At 35.4% G+C, this 13,999-nt stretch overlaps 1 long non-coding RNA gene and 1 pseudogene across 1 annotated transcript in view; one reads left to right on the top strand and one right to left on the bottom strand.

Annotated features, from left to right (window-relative positions):
* LOC129045976 (uncharacterized) overlaps positions 1-9,016 on the bottom strand; it is a 240,453-nt gene extending 231,437 nt beyond the window's left edge. The window contains exon 1 of the long non-coding RNA XR_008506536.2: positions 8,877-9,016. This is a non-coding gene — a long non-coding RNA (uncharacterized LOC129045976). The remainder of the gene's footprint in view (positions 1-8,876) is intronic.
* On the top strand, positions 4,741-5,155 carry LOC123847528 (small ribosomal subunit protein eS19-like; annotated as a pseudogene).
* Positions 9,017-13,999: the final 4,983 nt, after the last annotated feature.

Here is a 13,999-nt window from a genome sequence, read left to right as displayed (position 1 = left end):
AAATAAAGATCTAAAGATCACATGTATTAATTTTGAAAAAAATTCTTTCCTTAGAGTCCCTAATAAATTGTACATAAATAGTTGGCAGAAGCAATAGAATACATAGCCATACCACCGAAGTTTTAGTAGAAAGCTTCAGACTAATTAATTTTGTAGTTTCAAGTACATTTTTATCTTATGTCTATTTTTAATATTTAGATGGAAAGAAATTGTTATTTGGATTTGAAAGTCCAAATTGTTTATGTGAATTCTTTGATGTCTTTCTTCATGACTTCATCTCCTCTGCAAATTGAGCAGAATTTATTTTTGTTCTTATTTTCCCAGACTCTCTTATCATGGCTCTTGACCCAAACTTCCTTTCTTCGAACTCGCTACCAAACATCTCAACCTAAATCATTTGATATTATATCCCATCTGTTTTCACTTCCTATTTTGAAGGAAATATACTTAATGAGGAAAATTTTAACACTACTGCAACAGGGGCACCTGACTGGCTCAGTAGGTTAAGCTTCCAACTCTTGGTTTCCACTTAGGTCATGGTCTCAGGGTCCTGCAAGGGACTCTGAGCTCAGCATGGAGTCTGCTTGAGATTCTTTCCCCTCCTCCCTGTCCCTCCCGCTCTGTTCCGTTCCCCCACTTGTGCATTCTCTCTCTCTCTCAAATAAATAAATAATCTTTAAGAAAAACAAAAACAAAAAACACTGCAACATAGGCAATAGCACCATTGATTATTTGTTTCCATTTTATATTGGAAAGAACATATTTTGAGACTGTGTGGTCCTGGTTCCAATTGTGGCTGTACCTCTCAGTAGTTATTAGCCTCAAAAAAAGTGTCTATGATGAGCACTGGGTGATATACTCAACTAATGAATCATTGAACATTATAACAAGAAATAATAATGTACTGTACCTTGGCTAATTGAATTTAAATAAAAAAAGTGTCTAAACATCTCTAATATCTAGTTTTAAAATCTTTTTCACAAACCATTAGCCTCCTGAGACCATGAATTAAATCTGGTTTGTTAAATTAGTGCTATAGCTCTTTCCTTCCAGCACGTACACAAATGTCGTCATATACCACACTTGTGTCTGGATATTTTATTTGGGAAAGAGTAGACTGAGGAACTGGGGAGAATGATATAAAAGAGTAGGTTCACTGTAGAGTTGGTCACTGCTGTGGACCATTGAGGTTCAGTAAATGCCAAGAGATTCTAAAAAGCTACAAACTATGTTTTTCAGAATTGTTTACTCCATGTTGAACTTTTATCTACTAGCTCCCAAGCCCCACTGGTCAAAGGTCACTCCATAAAATAAAGCAACTTCTCCACATTTCCAGATTGTACCAGATTGTACCTGCATGAGTGTGAGGTATCCAAGGCAGCTGAAATGTAAGTTTCAAATGTAGTTGTCAGGTTTTCCACCATCTAGATTAGTGTTAATTTGGGCCCAGCAGATGTTGGGTAAGGCACGAGAATCTATTATTACAGGGAATATCTAGAACTTAGTGCAGATTTAGGCACCTAATACATTTTTAATGATGAATGGTTAAAAAGTGGGGGTTAATAATACCTACAATATAGTTATTGTGAGGTTAATTGAGAATGTAAGTATCAGCTCTAAAATACCCTAGAAGTATGCTGGTTTGTTGAGTTTGAATACCCAAAGGTGCAGATGAAGTTATGTTTTCTACTTTGTAACTGGATTTTAAAATATTTCAAGCCCTATTCTACTTGATGACCAAAAAACCCCTAATCTACCATTATGCAATCAGTTTTGGCGCAGGGTGAGTAGACCTGAGGCCATCCTTTCTCCTGCCAGAGTCCATGGAATCTATAGTTCTGAAGATGTAAAGGACACTTGTTCAATTTGGTATTTATATTTGCCACTGCTGTAGTTCACCCTCATCATATCCTTGAGCCTCTCAATAGCTTCTTTCTCTTAACTAAAACCTGAAACTTTGTTGGATCTATTGAAAAAAAAACTTTTTCCCCCCATGACATTCTGGGATGCAAAGAATGTGGAAAGATCAGCTCCCATTCCCATCTGCTTTCAGCATCCCAGTCAGGTACCCTGCTACACTGCCGAACCTCATTCTACTTCAGCAAAGCTCCCAGAGTCTACTTCTTTTACTTTTTCTCTAACCTCTTGTCATCTCTCCTTAGAGAGAGTATCTTCACCTATTCTGGGTTTGAGAACAGAAGGTTTGTGGGGCAGATGGGAGGCATTGGTTCCACAAGTACAGTTTTTTCTAGGAAAAATTGTGACTTCAATGCTTAGCCTGAGAGATAAGATCAACATAAGTAAAGGAATTCCAGGAACCCAAAGTATGAAAACTCATCAGTTATTGCTTTAAGATTTTATCCCAGTATACCTGATTATATATTATTTCTTGTATTTTCAACACTGAACAAAAAGTATGACATATATAAAAGTTTGTAAGATTATTTATGAACAACTGAAAGATTTTCTTGTGACATAGAACACCTGTTCACAAGTATTTTGAAGCAGAGGAATTTAATGTAAATGTAATTATAACTAGCTTATAGTCTCATTAATTTCTATCAATATATACACATGAGCAACTAATTCTCAAAATATGTTTGCTATTATGTAGGTAAGATTATAAATTAGTAGAAGGTTTCCATAACATTTTTGGTAGTTCCAGTAGGCTGCAATTATTCTAATTTACAGATTAGCTCATAATTCAAGACATGTGGGGAAGTTAATATTATCTTCATTATAATAGATCTGTCCAACATAACTCTTAATACTTCTTTTTTTTAAGTTATTTTAAATTCTTGAGCTAAAAATGCTAAAAGGATCTTACAACAAAGTTTTAACGGTACTATTTGTGGTGATGGTGCTAGAATAACTTTTATTCCCTTTGCGCTTTTCTGTATTTTCTATTATTTGTCTTTTCCTCTTTTTTTGCATTGAGCATTTGTTACTTTTAGTTTTTACTTTGGGCGTTTCACCTCTTTCTCCTTGTATCTGGTTCCTTTCTATCTCTATTTCCCACTTGCCACAACTTTAATAAGTATCTGTGCCATCCACCTGCCTGAAATGCTATTCTGTGCAGTCTGCAGCGCACATTGCCCTCTCATGGCTTATGTTTTTAAAGACAATGTCTATGCTCATAACATTAAACATGCTGATGAGTCCTGGTACTCAGTGGGTTGACAATCCCCTGCCAACATCAATTGGCAGGCACAATGCTCTCCATCCTCTCAAATGGCTCTGCTTGCCTCCCCATGCCGACTGAAACTGTCATTTTCACCAAGCCCCCATTGTTGCAAATTAGCTGTTGCTGGCAAAAGTTCATGGTCTGTTTCCAGGCATTAATTTATGATCTGTGCATTTATTTTCTCCATTCAGACGAGCACAGCACAGAAGCTTTTCTGAGTTTGAATAATTACTTATCTAGGCAACTTGACTGAAAAAACAAATCTGCATTGGTTTTTAGCAACTTCTGTTATCTTGCAGTTATCTTCACAATAAAAGGTAAATATATCTTGGTTTCTTTTCCTAAGTATACCCATTTTATTCATTGCATTGATTGGGTTTATACACAGAAAAGAGGCACTTTTTCTGTATCTAGATTTATCTCAACAGTCATACTGAATGATTGATGAAAGCATTAATAAGTCAAAGAGTGAAGATGAGATCAAGAGGTCAACATTTCTTCTGTGTCACTTATTATCTTGTTAATTGTTTAGAGACCTGAAAAAGAAAACTAAACTATTGTAATGGAAAATAACTAACTGAATCTAATAGTAGTGCTTTTCACTATAGTGGCTGTTATTATTGTTTTTTTTTTTTTTTTTAACTCCTTAGGGAATGCCTTAAAATATTACTACTTGCTGAAGCAGTTAGTTTAAGACAACGTTTATTTATCATACTATGAAAATAATGAGATAAACATATAAGCTTTTCCACCTTATATCCCTAGTTCCTCTCAGAGTCCCAGTGGGCACACAGCAGATGTTCAATGAACACTGTGTTGATGCAAACTCTGGGAAGATACAACTATTCAACAAAGAAACACAATCAGAATTTATCATTCCAAATTATCAACTCAATAATTTTATATTAAAAAAATATTTCACTGAACCTTTGTGGACAGAATAGTTTTTAATGTTAAAAAATGGAATCTCAGTGAATACTGTTACTCTTTGTCTCTCTTTCTCTCTTTTAAACACACAGGTGCATGCACATATTCATGCACACACATACTCTTTGAAATTCTAGATAAATATTTAGATTTTCTTTTTTACGCACTCACTCATTTATTAAACAGGTATGTATTGAACCAGGTAGCATCCTAAGGACTTTGCATATAGACATGAATAAGATGGGCAAGGCCCCTGCCATCAAGGAGCTTACATTTTGATGGGGAGCTTTAAGATGACCTTGGTGTTGAGGTGGGAAATAAAAACATCACATTGAAAGTCATGGGATGGTTCAAAGCCTTCCACATCATTAATACTGCTTCATCTTAGATCAGTGGAGATTGCTACTAGATAATGCTTCAGCTGTCACACTTTGTGTGCTAGAATTAGATTACCCCACATATCTCTAAATCATTTAATCTAATGGTATCCAAATAAACTAAGTGTGAGAGTGAGATTACTTATACATAGCTGAATGCTGTCTATGCATGTTACACAAAGCAAGAAAATATAGTCTCCATTAATGAGACAGCTTGGCCTTTCCCCTGGCTGGCAGTGCCGAAGCCACGTGATGCCTGGAGTTACTGTAAAAGACATGAACCAGCAGGAGTTCCTCAGAGTTCTGGCAGCCTTCCTCAAAAAGTTCGGGGAGCTGGAAGTCCCTGAATGGGTAGACGCTGTCAGGCTGGCCTACAATGAAATCTAGTTCTACAAAGGAGCGGCTTCCACAGCAGGGCGCCTGTACCTCTGAGGTGGCACTGGGGTCAGCTGCACAACTAAGATTTATGCGGGATGTCAGAGAAACAGGGTCAGGCCTAGCCATTTCAGCAGAGGCTCCAAAAGTGTGGTCTGCATGGTCCTCCAAGCCCTAGAGGCGCTGAAAATGGCAGAAGAGGACCGAGATGGGGGTGGGAAACTGACATCTGAGGGCCAGAAATCTGGACAGAATTGCTGGATGGGTGGCGAATGCCAACAAGAAGCATTAGAACAAATGCTGGGTTCATAAATTGCCTCATTCTAAAATAAAGAGATAGATGAAAGATAGATAGATATAGATGATAGATAATAGAGAAAACAAAATAAAATACTTGATAAAGGCAAAAATTATTGTATTTTTCAGGTTAGAAAATACTATCTAAATAATGGAATGATGAACTTACAAGCAGGAAACATCTGTAATCCTATTCACTCTGCCTCATATGTATTCAAACAAATGTTTTAAATAAACACCTGTCCAACATGTGGTTACTTTGCGAGAGCCACGATTTTTCCCCAAAGTTCTTTAGCAAATTTCTTTTAATATAAAGTCTGCCTTGTGGCTTTGCATAATAAGCAAAGCAAACAAAAATATTATTCTTTAGGCATATGCCAAGTGATGAGAAACAGCCTCCTCTATTCCCAAGCTAGGATAAAAATACTCACCTTTTTGCAGGTGTAAACTAGCATTGCCAACTTTAAACGAAGCTCATTTGAAGGTTGGGATATATATAAACCATTAGTATAATAGAGCAATTAACACTACTCCCAGGGTAGATGAATAAATCGCTGATACAAGATTTTGTAAATGCTGTTACTAAGTACAGAGTATATGATATATATGATATAAACATATATCAATCTATATGAGTGTATGAATGACTGGAAACACACACACATACATAAATGCCATCTATGCCATTTGGCAGAGTTCTGCTAATTTTCATATGATGATACATGGGTAAGTGGAAAAACAAACATCTGCTATAGTTTATTTCTTTTTCTGAATGGTTAAAGTAGCCCACCTTTTGAAAATGAGTTTACACTTTGGTCTTATATGTCTGGCTCAGTCACAATGTAAACCTTTTTTGTTCAATGTTATGAGTAAATGGTAAAGGCAAATTGATATGGTGGAGTATGGCACCAGTGGTTCTTCCAGGGTGATAATGTTGTTTATAGGAAGAGAAAAACATGTCTATCAGAAGGCATATGAATGAGACAACAGATTCCAGTTCCTAATTCTTGCTTTGGGGTTCTGCCTTTATTTACAGAGGAAGCATCTGGCTGTGGAAAAAATATACCTAGTCTTTCTAATATAAAATCTAGAGGGAATGTTCTATTTAATAGACAGCCTCTTACAGTAGAAAAACAAGAGCCAGCCTCTCTGCTTGCTACAATGGGCCTCTCTATACAACGGACTATGACAAAAGTAAAAAGGAGATTAGAAGTCTGAGGGTTTGAACAGGCTTCTGGAGATCAATGTAGGGATATGAAGGAGCACTCTTCCAAATGAAAGAAAAAAAAAAAAAACACTTTCAAAAAACAGTAAAAATGGAGGTTCCTCAAAAAGTTGAAAATAGAGCTACCCTACGACCCAGCAATTGCACTACTGGGTATTTACCCCAAAGATACAAAAGTAGTGATCTGAAGGGGTATGTGCACCCCAATGTTTATAGCAGCAATGTCCACAATAGCCAAACTATGGAAAGAGCCAAGATGTCCATCAATAGATGAATGGATAAAGAGATGTGATACACACACACACACACACACACACACAATGGGATATTATGCAGCCATCAAAAAAACTGAAATCTTGCCATTTGCAACAACGTGGATGGAACTGGAGGGTATCATGCTGAGTGAAATAAGTCAATCAGAGAAAGACATGTATCATATGATCTCACTGATATGAGGAATTCTTAATCTCAGGAAACAAACTGAGGGTTGCTGGAGTGGTGGGGGGTGGGAAGGGTGGGGTGGCTGGGTGATAGACATTGGGGAGGGTATGTGCTATGGTGAGCACTGTGAATTGTGTAAGACTGATGAATCACAGATCTGTACCTCTGAAACGAATAATACATTATATCTTAAAAAAAAGAAAAAAAAGATAGTAGGAAAGGAAAAATGAAGGGCGTGGAATCAGAGGGGGAGACGAACCATGAAAAACTATGGACTCTGGGAAATAAACTGAGGGTTCTAGAGGGGAGGGGGGTTGGGGGAGGGGCTAGCCTGGTGATGGGTATTAAAGAAGGCATGTACTGAATGGAGCACTGGGTGTTATATGCAAACAATGAATCATGGAACACTGTATCAAAAACTAATGATGTAATGTATGGTGATTATCATAACATAATAAAATAAAATTTAAAAAAACAATAAAAATAATTAAAGGGTCTCTCATAGAGATGAGTAATAGAGAGAAAAGAAGCAATAATAGTACGAGAATTGAATTCACTGGATGGAGTTCACAAATATTGCAAAGATACCTTCTAAATGCACAATACCCAGGAAAGATCAACCTGAGTGAAGCAATAAACTCCCTGGTGACTAGTTGGGGATTGAGAGCCATTATAATGTGTACATTAAAATAAAACAGTTTATTTTTACCCCACACTAGTAAAATTTAAATTCTGTGTAGAAAATACACTCACATTTCTGTCTGGTTCTTGAACCATGCATTTGTGGGGGTAGATTTCAAGTAACCTGGGGCAAGAGTGAAAACACTGAACTGAGATTTGAGCTGCCATCCAAGAGAGAGTTTGCAATTTGATTCCAACCAAGTTAATTGACTGCTAAAAGAACTACAAAAATCAACACTCTTCAGGGAATATAATAGAATGTAGAATTTTCACAACATAATATTCACAATGTCTAGGGGACAATACAAAATTTGAACTTCAGCGGAAATTAACGTCAAAATACAAGATTTTTGAATTCATAGAGAGAGATTTTAAAGCAGCTGTTATAGCTATGTTCATGATGTAGAGAAAAATTTGCTTGTAATGATTAGAGAAATTAGAAAAATTAGCAGATAAATATAAAGTGTAAAAGATAAAGAAATTGCTAGGAGGGAGTAAGAGTAAGATTCCATAAAATTGATGAAGGATATGAGAAAATTAGGGGTAGAAAATTCAACATCTCTTATGTAGACTGGGAAACTTATCTCCTTATTTCAGCAACATTTAATTATGATCAGTGTTTTCAGGTGATTAGTTTATATTTAGTGAATTCTTCATTTAATACATAGTGAGCCCAGCAATCATTGAATAGAGTAGTCTGTAAACAAATTCTAAGTTCTTTATTACCTAGGATAAACTTTACCAAGAAATAAAAGAGTAAAGTTCACTTAAGACAGACCTTGCCATTTTAATTTTAGTTGCTTTTATATTTTAAGTTGATTTAAACCCATTTTGGTGCAAAGTGGAAGATAAATAAGTACATATTTTAAGTAACATTAGAGAAACTAATTTTAAAATGTCCAAAGTATGACAGGACATAAATGGTAATGGAATTTCACTCTCTTACAATGTAGAAAGCACTTTTGCAACATTCCAGAAAAAAATAAATTTTAACAGTTCCATGGGAAAGGCAAAGTACCACAGTTATAAAACACATAGGCATTAGAATCAAACAGGTATAGATTTAATCTCCAGATCTATTTTTTATTAGCTATGTGAACTCAGGCAAATTCCTTAGTTTTTTGAGCTTCAGATAGCTCATTCCAAAATGAAAATTTTGACATTACCGATTTTTTTTTCCTGTTCTAATGCTTATTATTTTCTCAGGTTACTTTTAGCTACATTAGCTGATATTAGTGGCTATGTTTATTATTGTCTCTCATGATACAGTATAGACAATTATTTGGAAATATCTTATTGGCCAGTGATTAAAAAATATATTATCATTTTAAAAAGAGGTCAGTTTGAAGATAAACTAAGGCAAACATACCTTTATCCCAGAATACATAGCAAGCCACTTTCCTTGTGATGCTGTCAATAAACTGTTGTAGTCTTTGTGAAGAGGAATTCACTGTATTTTTGCATTAGTAAGGAGTATGGCAATATGAATTCAGTTTCAACACAGGTATTTTCAAATGTATATACTTTTTGTCTAGGTTTCATAACTATTAAAAGGACACAGTGCAGTTTGTATAGTTCCTCATAATATTAATCTTTTACACATTTCTTTTTGTCTTTGTATATCTGCCTTTCTTTTTATCTACTGAATAAAAACAACTTATAAATAGTCCTGTATCCACTTTCTTCCATAACAAGGTCTTGGCTAATTCCCCAAGGATTCCCCCCATGTGCCTCCACTTTGGAATGATTTACAATATTCTTCTTCCCTCTTTGCCAGCGATTTCAGTGTACTGCTACTCCTCCATCTGGTATAGTAAATAGAGAGTTGTTCTTTTCAAGAACACTCATGAATGGAAAAGCCAAATTTCTCTTTCCTCCCCCCACACCCAGAAATTTTAAAAAATAATTAGTAGTCTACTGAAAATATACAATCTGTTTTGACATTTTCAAAATTCTAGCCATAGTGTTGAAATGACATTCCTTCAATTATGTATGAATCATCATTTTTGTGGAGGGAAAAGGGAGACATGCAAAAAAATATAGGACTTTCTCTGTGAAAGGACCTAATAGCTCTGCAACTCCCTCAGTCTGTCAGTTTCTGCCTTAGAACTCTTCAAGAAAATTCAATAGATCATTTATCTCTGCCTTCGGACTGGATGATTGGCCCTTGAGGTCTTCTGAGGTACCCCTGTGTAAATTAGAAGCATAGGTGGCAATGAAATTGTCTTAATCATTAAAAGGAAAGCAAAGATTGAAATTGACCCTAGGGAAGGACTGTTTCAATAGATCCCTTGACTCTATGCTCAGAGGCTGGGTGAACTCTAGACAGAGTGGTAGTAAATTTTTATTTCACCATGACAAGGCAGTACTTAAAAAGAACATAAAAGCATGCAGCAGCAATTTTTAGAATATTTTTGTGTCCTTGGGAAGCCCCCTGTCTGTTATATATGAAACAGTTGAAAATATTTGAATCATATGCATATACGTATGTGCACACAGACATACACACACTATATTATCAATATGTGGATATATATTAGCCAAGCATGACATGATTGGATTGTGAGTCAACAACTTTTTATGAGCTGAAATTATTGATGTGCATTTTCTGCTCAATGACAGAGCCAAAAATTATTCAAATAAAATAAGAGAATTAGCTCACAGAATGGAATGAATACTACAAACATAAGTATAATATAATAAGTATAATCAGAATTATAAAAGTATAATTATAAAAGTATAAATGTATAGAGAATGATATTATAATATAAAATAATAATACATAATTTTAATGAATTTAGAAATAATTGTTTTACTTTCCTTATTATAAAAGTGACTCATGCTTATTACCAAAACATTCTAATGATACAGAATCTTATAACAGACAAGGTAAAAATCCCCAATAATCTTCTCTAAAGTACATCACTATTAATAATGTGATTCATATCTTTCCTGACTTTTTTATTAGCACACAAGTATATCTATTATCATTTTAAAACCAAATGAGATCATGCTATAAGTAATGGCTCCCCAAATCTTTTGAGAAACCAAAGCTAAACATACACATGTATCTGCACATGCACACACACATAAATAACCATTTTTTAATTAAGAAGATATTTATATACTTTATCAGTATATATTTTCTTTATCAGTATATGAATATCTTCCTAATTTTTCAACAGGATGTATTGTGTTTTATTTTATGACTAATATAGAAAGTATTTCATTAATAGCAGTGACAACTTAAGTCATATATATTTTTATTTTGAGTTGCTGTATATTTAAAGGAAAGTATATTTGAAATTTTGGTATTGTCAAATTACTCCCCTAAAAAGATTGTACGACTTCAGAAATGTATAATGTGGTCTACTTCTACATATCTTCCTAATCACTGTGCATTGATCATTTTTCACTTTTGCTAATCAGATAGGTGAGAAATATCTCAAATATATCTTTTATAAATGTATGTGTATTTCTCATATTGTTATTAAAACTGAGGATCTTTTTGGGGTGCCTGGGTCGCTCAGTCAGGGAAGGGTCCAACTCTTGATTTCAGCTCAGGTCATGATTTCATGGTCATGAGTCGAGCCCCATGTCAGGCTCCATGCTTAGCGTGGAGTCTGCTTGAGATTCTCTCTCCCTTTCCTTCTGTCCCTTCCCCACTCATGCTCTCTCTCTCTCTCTCTCAAAATAAATAAATAAAAAATCTTAAAAAAAAAAAACAACCGTGAGAATCTTATGTGCTTATTTAATGTTATTATTTCTTCTATAAATTTATTTTTATCTATTTTTTCAACATACATTTATTTTAAAAATCAAACACTGATCCCCTGATTTTCTACATAAAATTTGATCTGATATACACAATGATGTTTTTCACTGAAAGTGGATGATTAAAAATTTGTTATCAGTTAATTCAATGAACTATCATTTGTTAAAAAAACATTTATTGGGTACTGATCTTTTCTTAGAAAGGTATCAGGTGCTGAATATACAAATATAAATAATTCTAAACAGGAAATAGGTGAGTCTCTCTTGAAAAATTGATTTTTTCACACTACTCAAAGTAACTATTTATTTATTATTTTTTATTTTTTTAAAGATTTTATTTATTTATTTGACAGAGAGATAGCGAGAACAGGAACACAAGAAGGGGGAGTGGAAGAGGGAGAAGCAGGCTTCCGGCCGAACAGGGAGCCCGATGTGGGACTCCATCCCAGGACCCTGGGATCATGACCCGAGCTGAAGGCAGACGCTTAACGACTGAGCCACCCAGGTGCCCGAAAAGTAGTTATTTAATTCCTTAATTGCCTAACAGAACCTAAGGAGAAACACAATATTTAATTTTGACCTTTTACTGATTTCCTATAGAGATCAAACACTGTCTGTTGCCCTTTACCTTCATAGAAATGTATTCTTTTTTTTTTTAAGGTTTTATTTATTTATTTATTTGTTAGAGAGAGGGAGAGAGAGAGAGAGAAGGAGGGAGCACAAGCAGGGGGAGCGGCAGGCAAAGGGAGAAGCAGGCTCCCCACCGAGCAAGGAACCTGATGTAGGACTTGATCCCAGGACTGTGGGATCATGACCTGAGCTGAAGGCAGACAACTTACTGAGCCACCCAGGCATCCCCATGGAAATGTATTCTATAACTCATACAAATGAGCCTACCTCAGTATCCTTGCCAGGCTCAGGTGTTGCAGGTTAGCCTATAGGAAGTGTGGCCTCTCTGTGAACTTGGTGGTTGATTCAGACCTTAGTAGCTGTGGTCCTACAACGGGAGATTGTGCCCACAATAGGAGATCTGAGTGATGCCTATTCATGGCTGCAGGGGGCTATCTCTTACCTTTTGTTGATTGTATCCTGGAAAGGTGTGAAGGTCAGCAAGTTCAAAACAAAATGGTTAAAGTCAAAGCATTGCTGGGGAATTGGAGTTATATATAGTAAGATTCAATGACAAGGAAGGAGAAACCAAGAACTCTAAGATTGAACATATGATTATTTATACAGGATAACAGGTAGTAGTTTACCATTCTGGAGATAAGACTGGGAGATATTTAGGATGGTCTCAAGTCAAGCTTAAATGGGTGAACCTTACAGAAGTTCCAATAGATAGAAATTTACATGTGATGCTGTTGGGCAGTTTTTAATATTTAGTTCTAAGTGCCATCTAGACATAACTAACCTACTGACAAATAATTCCATTCTAAACATTTTTTTTCTTTTACCTTCTAGTGGAAACAAGTTCTCTCCTCATTGTCTTATCTATGGTTTTGGAGCAAAGTGATGGGGGGGAGGGGAGGGTAAGAAAGGGAGGAAAAAGCCCAAGCCTGTTCTGTGGTATAAGTGAAGCTACCTGTCCCCGGCAGCAGGAGTAAAGGAATCCATAATCAAGTCTTGAACAGTTCTTCCTAGTTACAGAAAGGAGAGTGATAAGTACTTTTGATTCTGAACATGCTATCCAAGCACTCTCTCCCCCTTGGGTTGAAGTCACTGCCACAACATGAACACCAGGACCCAGTGTTATATTCATGGGTTTAATTATAAATAAGACACCAAAACATCTGTGCTCTGCCATTTTACATTATATTAATTTAAGATGACAGCTTCTTTGGTGAAACATTTTTTTTTTTTTCTGTTTTACTTGCATGCTGTGCCTCATGGTGATTATTGTAGACATTATTTCACACAGGGTGGTCCACAGTCATTTAACACCTTATATCACATTGGGATCTCTGCATAAGGACTCATTAATTAGGTGGACAGAAGATAAATGCATCTGTAACAATGGCAAGGAGCCAAGGCTTACTCTTCCCAGGTGTTCAAAGAAGTTGCTAGAACCCAATTCATCTTCAGAGAATGACTAACATGGGTTCAAGAGGCGAAGGCACTGATGTGAAAGAATGTTGTTTCAAATAATCATTAAAAATGAGATGGATTTACTTATTCAGATGAAATTCTTTTAAACAAATCTCCCCCAAGAGTTACTAAGCAAAAATCTTGGAGTACTTCCAATTTGGGGTTGATACAGCTTCCTGGAGAGTCTAGTAAATGTTTTGAGGAATCCCATATTAGGGTCATTTTATTATATTTCAGAATCTAACAGCAATGAAGGTACTCATAAAATATACTAGAACTGGCATTCATTTGGAGAAAATTAGAGGGCCTTTTATGTCTAGGGAATGAAATTCTTTGAACAGGAAATGTTTTCACTCACATGTTTCTCTTTATTGAGGTCTTTTATATATCTCAAGTAGTATGGCTTTTTTTTTTTTAACTGTCAATGTCTGTAATGTTTTGAATCAATTTTTGTTTGATGATCAGGACAACAAAGTTTAGTTCATGACTATTCATTTTCTATGAAGTTGTTTTGTTTTGTTTCCTAAGATGTCTATCCAAAATAAGGCTTCACCATGATCATAAGGTAACTTGTATGGTAGTTGGTGATGGTCATGAAAAAAAGTAAAAAGTGTCTGATTAGCATGTTGGCTG

The sequence above is a fragment of the Mirounga angustirostris genome, unplaced genomic scaffold (genome assembly GCF_029215605.1).
Source record: "Mirounga angustirostris isolate CCGP_5_RB_7025 unplaced genomic scaffold, mMirAng1.0.hap1 SCAF_2, whole genome shotgun sequence".
NCBI lineage: Eukaryota > Metazoa > Chordata > Mammalia > Carnivora > Phocidae > Mirounga > Mirounga angustirostris.
This window is presented reverse-complemented; position numbering and strand designations above follow the sequence as displayed.